At 38.4% G+C, this 14,674-nt stretch overlaps 1 pseudogene; it reads right to left on the reverse strand.

Annotated features, from left to right (window-relative positions):
* Positions 1 to 4,124: 4,124 nt before the first annotated feature.
* Positions 4,125 to 4,587, reverse strand: LOC131415240 (cytochrome c oxidase subunit 4 isoform 1, mitochondrial-like; annotated as a pseudogene).
* Positions 4,588 to 14,674: the final 10,087 nt, after the last annotated feature.

Genomic DNA, 14,674 nt, shown 5'->3' on the forward strand with positions numbered 1-14,674 from the left:
GACCTAGTCTCAAAAATCCAAAAGTAACTTACCATCATACTTTACGTACCACCTACCTAAATCCAAGCCTGTTAGAATTATTTCCACTTCAATTTCCCTATTTTATTAAACCTTTAACCAAAATTAAAAGATCAGTTTTTTGTTTAGCCCATTATCTTAACATCTAATATTCCATTAGAAAATATAGAGTCCACTTTTTCAGGATTGAATATGCACTTGTTCTTTCTCATTTTAAGGCCCTCAATACATCTTCTTACAAAATTCATTTCTAATGTTAGAAATATGAGTTGATCTAAAACTACTAAAGTGACATTTACATGAACAAGTAAAAAAGCTTTATCCACTCTCACAGGAAAAGAAGTTGCACGTTTCTTTTTGACTTTTAGATTACTAAGTGTACAGTGAGTATATATATATATATATATATATATATATATATATACACTTGAAGGGAATAAAGCTCACCAACTCAGTCTAGTTGAGCCACCAACATGAAATATAAGAGTAAAGCAGTTGTTCCTAAGTAGTTTTGAAGCCTTCTGTTTTAGCACTAAACTGAGCACCTCGGGACCTCCTTGAAAAACCCCTTGTTGACAGTTCTGATACTTCCCTACTCGATCTAAACAGGAAAAAACCCACGTCTTTGTAAGTGTGGTGGATCAAATTAATGTCCTGAATTAGTGGTCTCCCTTTATTCATAGCCCTTACAAGTCAACGTTGCACCTGTTTCCATCATGAGGCAGAGTGGATTTCCCCACTCCTTGAACCAAGGATGCCCTTGTGACTTGCTTTGGCAAATAGAAGGGGGTGAAGTCACGATGTGCCAGTTCCAAGCTTAGACCTCAAAGTCCTCGTGTGCCCCTATTCTGTCTTGTTTCCACGTGACCGCTCCGAGGGTACACTCACCTGCTGGAGAACAGGACATAGCCAGTTGTTCCGTTTGAGGCCCTGGATGTGTGAGAGAGCACAGAGCCGACAGTCAACCCCCAGCTGACTGCAGAGGCGTGAATAGAGGAGCCCAGCAAGATCGGCAGAGCCAAGATCATCAGACCAGCCAGCCAGCCTACACACGTGTGAGAAATGAGAAACAATCGTGCTGTTGGATCTCCAAGTATTGGGGTGTTCTTTATGCAGCAATAGCTGTGTGATACAAACAAGTTTATTTATTATAACAGTAAAGTAATGTAATTTCTTTTGTCTTGGAGTAAAATCAGTAACTTGCTAGGTGTTCTGTTCCCCTAAAACTTGAATGTTCTGTAAGTGCAGGATTGCTGATGTCAGGGACCAAGTCACAGGAAGCAGATGCAGCTGTTGTGTGTTTTACCCAAAAGTGGGTCAGTATGTAGTATTGTGGGAGATCAAAATTGACCACCCTGAAATATATCTCTTTACTTTGATTATTTTCTCTGACGGACATTTGACCTCCCCCACTAACTGCCTAAAGGAATTTAACTCTGGGTATGGACAGACTGGCAGAGTCCTCGCCAAGCCCATTCTTTTCAAAGTTCTGTTTACCAAATATTTACATTTGTAAAGGTATCTCCCTCTGTGTGCTGGGAAGTGGGGGGGGGATGGCTTTTTCTCTGGAAACTCTTATCAGTATGGAAGGAGAAGACTAAAATGTACATACTCTCGATTACTATAATTCCTGTCTCTCCGGCCGCATTCTCTATAGGTGGCCCTGCAAAGCATTGTCTGACAAACATTTACATTTCCCTCTTCATGTAAATTGTCTTCTTCCCCTCTGAAATCCCAAAACACCACCCACCCCCAACATCCTCCTTTGTCTTTAGCTGAAGATGGTATTTAAGATAAGAATCGCTGCTATTGTGTCGAGAAACTCAGTTTCGCCAGTTTCTCCCAGGTATACATGTTATTCCCGGTTTCTCCCATGTATACATGTTATTAAACTTGGTATTATTTTCTCCTGTTAACCTGTCTTTTAATTATTTGGCCAGCCAGAAGAACCTTAAGGGAAAGGGCAGAGGGGGATTCTCCCTCCTCCCCGACAGTATCATCACTCTCTGTTAATGTCCTCCCTTATGTAGCCATTCTCTCCTCCCTATTAATTCTCCTCTTCTGTTTACACAGACACTTAAGTGTTTCATCCTGCATGGCAGCAACAGAAGACTTCCTCTGACTTTGCTTCCCTGGTAGGCAGCCCCATCCCCCCTCTTCCCTTAATTACCAAAGTTCTGTAAAAACCTCTCCATAATTTATACTCATACTTTAGTTCCTTGAAGTCTGACATCTGCTCCCAGTGCTCTACTGAAACAGCTCTCTTAAAGGTCATAAATGGCCCTAGCATTGTCCAAATTCATTTCATGATCTCGTTATCCACTTACTGGACTCCTCTGTCACTTTTGAGAACACTGAGCCTGATCTCCTTCAAATCCTATCCTTTGGCCTTGGTCAGAGGCAAAAGCGCATTGAGATCGCTTAGAAAAAAGGCAACTTTATCAGACAGAATCAGGGTTCTTTCTGCACCTCAAAGTCCAGAAGCACAGCCCGACCTTGCAAGGCACTGGGACCTATCACTTCAGGTGCTCCAGTCTCTCAAGTCCTTTCTGCTCTCTTTTGTACACTGTCTGTCTCTGCCTCAGCAGATATACATGGCTGAACCCAGCCACTTCAGGCCCAACTTCATATCACTTCCAGTTCAAGCACCTAACAGATTGATTTGCTTTGCTGAATTCCTGGGAGAGAAACATTAGTTGGCCCAGCTTAACTCACATATCTACTCTTAAGCTGTAAGCTGGCAGGGACACATATTCAAAATGTTGTAGATGCTCACACCCGGCACAGGTGTAGCATAGGATAGGCAGATACCCCAAAAGCTGCCTTCCTCAAAAACCTTCCAGGGTCTCCTTGGCCTGTGGTTCCACGTTTAGACATTACCCTAAACCCTTCAAGGCCAGATGCTCTGCCCCACATAACCCAACCAGCTCCAGCTCCCACTCCATCTCGGTGGACAAGAGACTCCCCATTCTCAGAAGCCTTATCCAGGAACACTCTTCTAGCAAGGCCTTTTCTGAGTATTGGAACATGACGTATCTTTGAGGATTCAGCACTGATGAAATCTCTTCCATGAAGAATTTATATCAATTTTGTTGCTTTGCTTTTTTTCTTCTACATACCCATAGCATTTTGTTTCTACATCTATATTGTATTTATATTATTTTGGTTTTTACTATAATTATTTGTTAGGTTATATGTAACTCGGATAACTATGGTTTTCTGAAGAAGAGGATCCGTGTCTTTTAAGTTAGTGTTTAAATTTTGGGGGCTTGCTTTCAGTTTTAGTCCGTTTTTAAAAAAAAATTTTTTTCAGAAAAATGCAAGAGGTAATGCAATTAACACCTACGTATCCACCAATCAGAAGGAACATTTGTTAACACTTATAAAGCGTTACTGACATTTTTTAAGAAACCAAACATTACATATAAAGTTGAAGTCCTTTATCATCCCTTCATTCGTCTCTCTCTGCCTCCTTTTCCCGAGGCAACCACTATTATGAATTTGGTGCATATCCTTTTACTACAAGCCTTTATCCTTACAATTTCTGAGTTTTATGTCTTTTAAAGAAATCTTTCTTTTACTCAAGGTTATAAAAGATATTTTTTAAAATATTTTTTAATCTTAGTATATTAGTTAGGACCTCAAGTCCATATTTGAACTGTCGGGGATCATGGGCAGACTTAATTTGCTCCCAACTCTAATGACAATGCTTCTAAAGTTAAAGTTACTATGTTTACTGTAGGCCCTTGTAGACACCCTTTTCCAGGTAAAAGAAATTCCACTATCTTTTGTTACCAAGTGTTTTTTGTTCATTTGTTTTTACATGAACAAGTTTGGATATTATCAGATGCCCATTCAACTTCTATTGAGAAAGTCACTTTTTTTCTCTTTCATAATGACATTTCTTTTTTGGGGAGGGGGGAGAAACCTATTGTATTTCAAATAACAGACACTTCCATTTAGTTATCTAAGAAACAATGATGAAGGATTTCACGTAAATTGCTCGTTTATTAGCGCTGGTTCACGACGTAATGGTTCCAGTAAACATGCTGAGCCGCGTGGAGGTGACGGAAAAGGTGAGGTTGGGATACGGTGACGGCGGGTTCTTATTTCTTCCGCTTGTTCCTGTCGTAGTCCCACTTGGCAGAGAAGCCCTGGATGGGGCTGACCGTCATGTCGAGCATCCTCGTGGTCTGCTTGGCCGCCCACTCCCCTTCAGAGCTGTGCGGGACGGGGCCGTGCACACAGTGCTTCTCCTAGATCAGGAGGAGAGCAGCGAAGGCAATGAAGAACGTGGCAGTTCGTGCTCCGGCTCATTTCAGCAAAGCTCTCGCTGGACTTACTGCGATGCAATTCAACTTGCGCATCAGTGGAGAGGCTGCTCCAGGGGGCCTTCTCCTTCTCTTTCAAGGCTTTCTGGCTGGCCGACAGGTTCTTCACGTGGGCCACATCAGGCAAGGGATAGTCACGACGGTCGACACAATTGGGGAGAGCACAGTCTTCACTCTTCACAACACTTCCATGCGCTCGTACACACACGGAGGTGGACATTGCTCGCTTGCCAGTTAGGCTAAAACTCTGTAGCCGACACCCTGCCGCCGCGACCGCCCTCTACGCCCGGCTGCCCGCGAGCGGGAGCCATAATGACTTACTGCATAGATTGTATTCCTTTATTTCTGGGAGTGTCTTAAACATACTTATGTTAGAGTCATTTTGATGTTGTCCTCTTATTTGTTCTTTATTACTGGTAAATTCATCTTCCACTTTTGGTTTATTGACTGTTTTTCTCAGTGTTAATTACCTTTGGAAGCTTAAATAGAGATCTGTTTTCCCCTGGCCCTCTCTCCGCGCCGCGCCTCTTTTGCCTCCACCTGGTTCTCACCTTCTTGTCCAGATTCAGGTCTTTTCTTGGCAGCCCTGGCCTTCTCTTCTACCGTGATGTGGAGGGTACTGTAGACAGAGTCACCAACACAGTGAGGACCTTCCTCTTCTGGCTGCACTGCAAGGATGCAGCAAAAATCGCAGTTTTCAGGCTCCTTTAAGCTAGGAGAGAGCACCCAAACCCTAGTTTTAAACATCGTGTCTGGCTCCAGTCCTCCGTCATGCACAAACTGTCATTCATCTCGGATATTTCCGGACGCAGAAGCTCCTAGTGTTACCCCTTGCATTCCCCTGTGTATTTGTATTGGTGTTTATTTCTAGAACATGAAAATGAGTGCCTTCTCATTTTAATTTGTTTTAGCGGCTTTGTTTGGATCGGGATGGGTACTTCAAAGATTAATTCAGTGACTTTTCCAAGTTTCCATTTCTAATTTGACTTTATTTCCCTCTCAGCACCTTGCACAGTTCTTTGCACATGTGAAAAGTGCACAGTTTCTGGAATTGAACCCGCTTCATCATGTTCAAGAGCAAGCTGAGTGAATGCTCATCAGAAATATGCTGTGGAGGAAATTCATTCATCAGTATAGGCTTAACCTGGATGAACTTGAAGCCTTTCTGTGTTGCGGATTCCATATTTACATGAATAAAGTGCCTCTGAAGAAAAGTAGGCATATTCAAACAATTGCCAGAACGATTACCAAGTGCTCAATAAATACTTGAAGATGACAAGGGTGGTATAAGAAGAATTGCTGTGTCTACAATTCAACCTTCAGGAACCTATTTAATATTTCTTATGTATGCTTTCATTATTATGTCTTCAGATTTTTCTTTCTCTGTCTGCCTTCACTAATCATTGTCATGGTGAAATGTATGCAAGTAACTAGCCTATTTATCTGGGCTTATAGTCTACTCTTTAATCATCATTTTATTTCTCAAGCTAAATTAATTCACCTCCCTTCCACCTTTTATTTCCTTTCACTTTAGTTCTTGTCTCTGTTTAGTGCCAACTCTTTAGTCTCTGGCGTATAGAGTGACCCAGATGCTATGAAATAGAGCTCTAGACACGCAACTTGATAACCTCCATCTTCCAAAAAAACCTAACTGCCCTTTTTGAATCTTCCATTATCTTACCTTGGGTTCCAACTCAACGCGTAAATCTTGTTGCTCACACTGGTTTCTATTATAGAGTTCCAACCCACAGGCTAGTGCTCTGCTCTCATCTTTCTTCCACAGGCTCTAATTTAAGCCTGGAAACAAACCACGACCAAAATAAATGAATAGGATATATGAATCAAAAGTTGGGACTCCTACTTTATCACTAACAGTCTTAATAATCAAACTAAATTTTTCATGTGTACAAGACCAATAAGCCGGAGTACCACACATTGATTTGTGCTCATTGAATTGCTCCATTGTTTACTCAGCATGTAGATAAGGTCTAACACTCTACTTATATTTTACTGTACTTTTATACTGTATTCCAATAGTATTTGCAACATTTTTGTGCAATAATCTTCATACAAGCTTTGGTCAACATTTATCCACGTGTTTCTTCTTATTCATCATTACATTCCATTTTAAGCTCTGAGGGAAAATTTTAAGTAGCAAATTGTGCAAATTGCAGACGTACAATATTGGCCTTTTATCATATTGTCAATGCCCCTTTAGGGCTTTCTTTCTAAATATTTCACTCAGTCTTAATATCATCTCTTACTACATTGAGTTATTAGCATAATTTGTTCTTACTTTATAAACGGAAAAAATAATTATTTTTTCTATAGTTTTCCATTTTTTCTAGAATGTTGCTAATTAGGTTTCACTGATTTCTGACAATCCAACTTTGAGAACATCTTATCTTAAATAACCAGATATCTAATGGCAAAACTTTTAGCGGCATTCTTTGTAGGTTAACAAAGAAAGATATTATGAAGCAAAAGTTAATACTGTATATTATTTTTCACCAAGAAGTCTAATGTTTGGAAACAGTGTATTAAACTATATATAAATTCTTTTCTAATAATAAGTATCAACATCCTTTACCTTGAAAAAGATTTGCTGATTTCATTTTCTTTTTGAAAAACAAAAAGGTTAAGTGCAAAGACAATCTTATGAGCAAAGCAAACATCAGCTCTTCTCCCTCCTTCCATGGCTTTAATGCTGTCATTCAAACCCTCCCACTCAGGGTGTACTCTGGAGCCCGGGGTCCCAGACAGGGGTTTGTTTCCCCCGGAGGGGTGGGCAACCATGTGCTGAAAGTCTACCAATTCACAGTCATCTTCCTGGAATCTTGGTTTTTCTCTAGCTTTGGCAGGAGATAGAATTAAATTATTTAAGTGATGACTTAAAACATTATTTTCATATTAAAATAAACATGGATACATTATGGAGTAGGGGCAAAATGTGCCTGGATTTTTAAGATAGAACAGGAGACTTCAAAAATAATTTTTCTCCTATGGAAAAATTATTCACATCTTCTCTGTCTCAGAGAGCTAATTTTGTTTTTCTAATATAACCTTTTTGTTAGAATTTTACCTCCTCTATAATTTCCTTCATGCATTCATTTATAACAAAAGATTTTTGGCAAGGGAACTAAGCTAGATTTTTTGTGCATTATTTGTTCCTTTGACTCATATGCATTTTGATCCAGGTGGAAGATCAACCTTAGCTATGGCACAGAATGACCTATGGAAATGTACGTGAAATACAGGTTTGTAGCTCATGGTGACATGATTGTTATAAACTATTCTAGTAAGTGTTATGTGAATGGATTTAACATTTTATTGTGCAGCAGCTATATTCTTTATAAAAGAAGAAACTAATAAACAACTATTACCATTGTAAAATTTTAATGTGGTGTATTCAGACTGGGCATATCTATTAGGGAAAAATGTTGTTCCCCAGTACATCATGTGGTCGCCTGCCTAGAGGATGAACAGTGTTGGAAGACCAAAGGAAGGTGTTTTCTCCTCACACCTCATGGGCAGAAACGTGTTTGTTTATTCATAAAACCATTACACTACTGATAAAATCCCTGTGGTTGTTTTATTAAGGAATATAGGTCAATTTAGGCAACTGTAAAGGAAAGAATAAGACTCCAATAAACTCGACTCAATTTATTTGTTTCCCTCCAAATTCTCTTCTTATCTTTACCAAATATTGTTGTTTTTGCATAGTGGAAATCATGAAATCAGGAAATGGTGTGTTCTGCTCTTTCAAATTAATTTCAATTTATATTTCCATATGGTTTTCACAGTTGACATTTTTACAACTCTGCTTTATAAAATTAATTTTATTTCATATTTCCATGTGTCAGCATGAGCACACAGTTGACATTTTTATAGCTCTGCAGTGATCTTATGTTGTAATATGACTTTCTTGCTTAGCCATCTCCTATTCTTAGACATTTAGGTTTTCTCTGATGTATTTTTGTTTTTGCAATCATAAATAGCATGACATTAAATATTTCTAAGTAAATAACTTCTTAATCTGTTTATTTCCTTGGAGAATGTTCCATAGAGCAGGATTATTGTGCCAAATCGTATCCAATAGTTTCATAGCTCATCATGTTTTTTATCCAGAAAAACTAAAACAATTGACCATGTAACCAAAACATTTAAAATTTATGTCATTCTCAGATCCGACAGCAGTGGTATTTTATAATTTCTATTTATTTAGTAAATAGGTATCTAATGGTATCCAATGTTGCTAAAATTTCTGTTTATTAAACAACCACGGGGATATGGATTAATCGGTGTGATGATTTCTTGAGTTCCCTATTTTTGAATGCTCAGTTCATTTCCTTTAACCAATAATCACATGGAGTTTGAGTTTTAGCAGTTATAAATTTGTCTCAGTTATTTGCACGTTTTAGAAAGCAAACTTTTACAAAAGAGTATCAAATGTATCAAGCACACAGAAATGTATAGAAAAAATATAAAACATACCCCCAAAACACCACATAGACCTATATAAATTTAGCATTTTGCCATATTTGTTAGTTTTTGTTTGTTTTGATTTTTATGAGGGGATATATTTGACGCCCCCTGTGTAACCCTCCTCAATGCAGGCCCCTTCCCTCCCTCTCTAAAGCTAAGCATCCCTCCAGATGTAGCATTTACTATAACCATGCACAGTTTTATACTATTCCTATATATATATGTAAACATAAAACATATATGATATGGCTTGCATGTTCTAAAACTTTAAATGGAATTTTCTGTACGTATCATGCTTTAATTTTGTTTTTTTATGTTAAATTATGCTATTTACATTTCATTCTCTTTGAAACATGTAGATCTAGTGTTATTATTTTAGCGTTTGTGTATTATTCCCAATTATTTATCTTTTTCTGATTGAAGACCAGGTCAGTTTCTAATTTTTTTGAGGTTACAAACCATAACTCAATAAACATTCTCCGGCATTTCTTTTTCTGCTAATTTCTCTTGCATCTTTTTTCTGCTCGAATATATACTTATGATGTATGTACATATGTAAATATACCTGTATGTATGCATGTATCTATGTGTGTATACATACATGTATACACTCATACTATGTATATACCTAGAAGTGACATGGTTGAGTTATTACTCAGTTGCTTTGCAAAATCTTTACAGTTTTTCACCAACCCATGAATTTTACATTTCCCTGAGTACAAGTAAGGTTGAAGATCTTTCTTGTTTCTTCCTCTGTCATTTTTCTGTGCACCTAGTTTGATCATTCTTCTGTTGAAAAGTTTTGTCATTTTTCGTAATGTCTGTAGGTCTTTACGCTTTGGATACAAATCCTTTGCAGCTTATGTGCATCACAGGTATTTTATTCTAGTCTATGGCTTACATTTTCAGTGTATAGTGTTTTTTGATGCAAGGGAGTTTTTAATTTTAGAGAAGTTACATTTTTTCCATCTTTTCTTAAGTATATCTTGTGTTTTTGATATCTTTTCTAAGAAACTTGAAGTCATAAAGATATTTTCCCATGTTTTGATTTTCATGCTTAGTTGTTGAATCTACCTGAAGATTGATTTGAGTTCTTGGTGTATGTGGTGGAGAGCCACATGTTTTCCATTATGGATAATCAGTTGTCTTCAAAACCATTTATTGAGACCTACCTTTCCCCACTAGTTTGTGATTTCTGTCATCTGTCTGACTGCCATATATATGATTGTGCTTTGGGGCTCTTTCTTCTGGTTCATTGGTGTATTAGTCTTTCACCAAACTTTAGCATTATTATATGTGATAGGAACCTCCCCCCTTTGTTTTTCTTCAAAAAAAAATTTTTTTTTTTTTTGTGAGGAAGATTCACCCTGAGCTAACATCTGTTGCCAATCTTCCTCTATTTTGTATGTGGGTCGCTGCCACAGCATGGCTGACAAGTGTTGTATGTCCGCACCCGGGATCAGAATCCATGAACCCACGCCGTGGAAGTGGAGTGCACCAAAGTTAACTACTATGCCACCAGGCCGGCCCCAGTTCTTCTTCAAAATTTTAATGTCAATTCTTGGTTCTTGTCTCCTCCATATATATCTCTTATATCGAGTTCCAGGAAAAAAAAGTGAATTTATTTTATGCATCAATTTGAAGAGAATGGCCAATTCTAGAATTTGAGTTCTTACAATGTCTTGGGAATATTGAGGATAGTGTATATCCATTCCTGAAGCTGGTGGTTGGCTGGCTACAGTTCCTGGCTCCAGGCTGTCTGTCCTGCCCCCTGTCTAGGCCCATAGCTTGCAAAAATTCACAGATTAAAGTGGTGGGCAGCAACTCTTTCCTTCAGTCTCCTTTCAGAGTGTGAGAGCCCCTCCCCAGCCTGCCCTGGCTCTCTGCAACCCTCTCCCCCTCTCGCAAACTGGACTCTGCGGCCACCACCTCCTCCTTCCAGAACCAGAGCAAATTTAATGGTTGTCTTCATCACTATTCGCTGCTCTGAAGTGCTCTTAAAGTTTTCCACTCAGGGGTTTTGCTTGTTTATGATCTTGGATTTTCTTTTGGTTTTATATTTTTATTCTTTTTCCATTTGTTGCTAAGTGTTTGAAGCTAAGGGAGTATTTCAAAGCGCAGGCTCAGTGTGCCGTGTGGTGAACAATAAAATTTTTGTTTTATTTGTGATGTAAAAATATCAATTTCCTTCTTATTTTGTTACATTTTTACTTTATAATTGAATTTATCCAACAGGATTATTCATCTTTTTTTTTTTTTTTTTTAGTGAGGAAGATTAGCCCTGAGCTAACATTTGTTGCCAATCCTCCTCATTTTTGCTGAGGAAGATTGGCCCTGGGATAACATCCAGGCCCAATCTTCCTCTATCTTTATATGTGGGATGCCTGCCACAGCATGGCTTGATGAGTGATGTGTAGGTCATGCCCAGGATCCGAACCTATGAACCATGGGCCGCTGAAGCAGAGCATGCAAACTTAGCCACTAGCCCACCAGCGCTACCCCAGATTATTCATCTTTAATGTTAAGCTCTATTATTCAATAGTCACATGTTTACATCCATCTCAGAACCAGAATAAACAAATATGCATAAACAGATATCTGGTTTATTGGGAATTTAGCTGTATTTTTTAGTGTGTATGTGACCTTGGGGGAGTTACTTTGTTTCTCTATATTTCAGTTTCCTTTTCTGTAAAACACATATTGTAACAATGTCTACTTCACAGGGCTATTGAGCTGCTGTATATAAATGAGTTAATGCATATTAAGCATTGAGAACTGTGCTAGACACCTTGTAAGGTCTCTACGTGTTTATTGTTGTTGTTATAACTAACTCTACTAGTTCTCTTAATTTAGTCTTTTTAGTTAGGAGTAGAGTATTTGTCTCTTTTTTGTTCTTATGTTCCTTTCTTTCCCCAAAGGGATTTTAATTTTTTTTTAACAAAATCTTATGTTCAAGTTGAAATAATTCCAAAGAATCAAATGTTTTGCCATTGCCATGAATGGAATCTCTTTTATTTTCTACCTTTGTGTTGCTTCTACAAAGGTATGCAATAATTTTTTTGTATTTGTATCCCTGCAACTTTGCTGAATATGTTTATTCTAAAGATTTTTTTTTAGTGATTTTTTTGGAGTCTATAAGTCTATATTCATATCATAATAATGATAGCTACAATTTATTGAACTTTGTGTACAGATACTGTACTAGGATTATACAGTAAACTCTTTATTATTCATAAAATAAAACTTCTGTGTCAGTTTAGGATTAGACTCAACTGTGAACGCCAAAAATCCAAAAGCATAGTGGCCTAAACAAGACAAATATTAATTTTTTTCCCATATAACTGAAGACCAGAGTCAGGCTGTACAAGGTTGTATGATTGCTCCAGAGTCATCAGGGGCCAAGATTCCTCTATCACATTACTCCGCCATCCTCAACACATTGCTTCTACCTCATGGTTCAAGAGGGTTGCTTGGGTGCCAATCATCACTTCCAAACCAAGTATATCCCTGTTGGGAAATTGTTTTATAACTGATGTCTTTGTAACTGATGGCCTAAATAATTAATAGTACTCCCTGCCTAGGCACCAAGTTGATGACTGACACCAATAGATTGCACGCAAGTTTGGTTGTGTGTACTTAAACAGAGAATATTCCTTGAATTCTTACTAGATTGCCTCATCTCATCTTCACAGCAGCTCTTTGAGATAGAAATTATTATCCCCATTTTACAGACGAAGAAGTAGAATTTAAGAAATCCAGAGATCACAAAACCCTCAGGTGGTTGATACAGAATTAGAGCAGGACTTCTGAATCAAGGTGAGAGCACTGGATCTCTTAAAATTCATTATTATACAGGAATTATCTCATAAACAATAGAATAGCAGTCTTGAATAAGGACTTGGAAACAATGGAATTAATTTAAAATAATTTTTAAAAATACTGCAGGTGATTATTTATATACGCTTACTAAACTGTTGACACAGGCATGTATGTTTACTTGTTATGGGCTGAATTGCGTCCCCACAGCATTCATATGGTGAAGTCCTGACCCCTAGTGCCTCAGAATGTGACTGTCTTTGAAGACGGGGCCTTCAAAGAGGTAACTGAGGTAAGATGAGTTAATATGGGTGGGCCCTGATCCAACATGACTGTGCTCTTAAATGAAGAGACTAGGACACAAACAACACGCAGACTGAGGGACGACCCTGTGAGGACACAGTGAGAAGGCGGCCCTCTGCAAGCCCAGGAGAGAGGCCTCAGGAGAACCCAAACCTGCAGACACCTTGACCTCGGACCTCCAGCCTCCAGAACTGTGAGAAATACATTTCTGTTGTTTAAACTACCCAGTCCGTGATATTTTGTGATAGCAGCCCTGGCAAACTAATACCTTTCTTTCCATTAAAGTTGGTAAACTCTCTTTTCCTAGAGACCAGCTCTCATCTTTCTGGGCCTCCAAGCCCTCTCCTAGGTGGTATTAGGAAAACTCCCCTGAAGAAGTTTAGGAGGAGAATAAACATTTGTAAAATGCCTGTTCTGTGCTACATACTAATACATTTATTGAGAACTTACTGCATTCCATATACCCAGCTAAGCACTTTACATATATTATTTCATTAAATCTTCCACACAAACCAGCAAGTAAAGTAATTTGCCCAAAGTCCTATAGCCAAAAAGTGACGGAGCCAGAGTGTGAAGCCAGACAGTCTGACTGCACAGCCGCTGTGCTATGCTGCCCTCCCCACCTCCACTCCTTCTGGAAGGGCCCAGGGCATCTCATTGGTGAGCGCGGGGCTTTTGCCACTTCTGCCCCTCCTCTGCTGCGGAGTTGACATATCCTTGCACTGTGCGTCCTTTTACATCCGCTGCCTGCCTTGCTCTCTTCAACGCTCCTTCCCTGCTCCTTCTTTCGCAAAAGTTTTTCTTCCCCTGCTGGGCCAGGGGAAAGGGCTTTGCTATTTTAGAAAAGATGCTTCTGCCATTTGAACTATTGTTTCCTTGGCAGGACACATCTTTTACAGCATTTGAAATCCTTGAACACTTTCCTTTCCTGCTACATATGGGTTACTGTTACTTATAGCATCTCTTCTTTCCACACATTTAAATAGAATCCCCTTCCCCTCCCCACTCCGTTTTGTTTTGCAAGTTGATTTATGCTCCTTGGGTTACATTATCTGATATGCTAACAATTCTTCTGGAAATAATGATACCATAATACATGGTCCATGCCTCCGTCTTCAGAGCTGCATCACTAATTATTTTTGAAAGTGGATGAAAACATCAAATAGCTCAATCTAGTTTACTTTTATCTATGGGGAAAAAGACTCAATTTCATTTTACTATCAGCTGTGTTTTAAAAAATATCATTAAATGCTGATCATATCTTTTATAACTTATACAGACCTGCAATATGTCTCAGAATGGCTGTGAACTACATTTCTGAGGAACTTTATGTCAGTGGAACAATATGAGGCTGGCAAAGCATGCTAATAAATTGGATTCTGTCCCTATTTTAAGTTTTTTCCCCCTCACTACTATTTTGGTAGATATATTCAGACATACCTTAAACAAAATTTCCTCATAAACAACATTCTAAATCTGGTGTAAGAGGCAGCACAGTATAGTAGAAAGAAGTTTAACCTGGGGAAACAGAAGATCTTGAATTCTGAATGACCTTGGGCAAGTCATTTAAATTCTCCAGCCCTGAATTTATCCTATATAATTAGAAAATTAGAATTAAAAATTTTAAAGGCCCTTCTAACTCTAAAGTTGATTCAGTGTGGACAAAACTAAATTTCTAAAAGAAACACTAATAAATTATATGCATTTTTGAAGAATGAAAT

Source organism: Diceros bicornis, chromosome 16 (genome assembly GCF_020826845.1).
Source record: "Diceros bicornis minor isolate mBicDic1 chromosome 16, mDicBic1.mat.cur, whole genome shotgun sequence".
In the NCBI taxonomy this organism is placed as follows: Eukaryota; Metazoa; Chordata; class Mammalia; order Perissodactyla; family Rhinocerotidae; genus Diceros; species Diceros bicornis.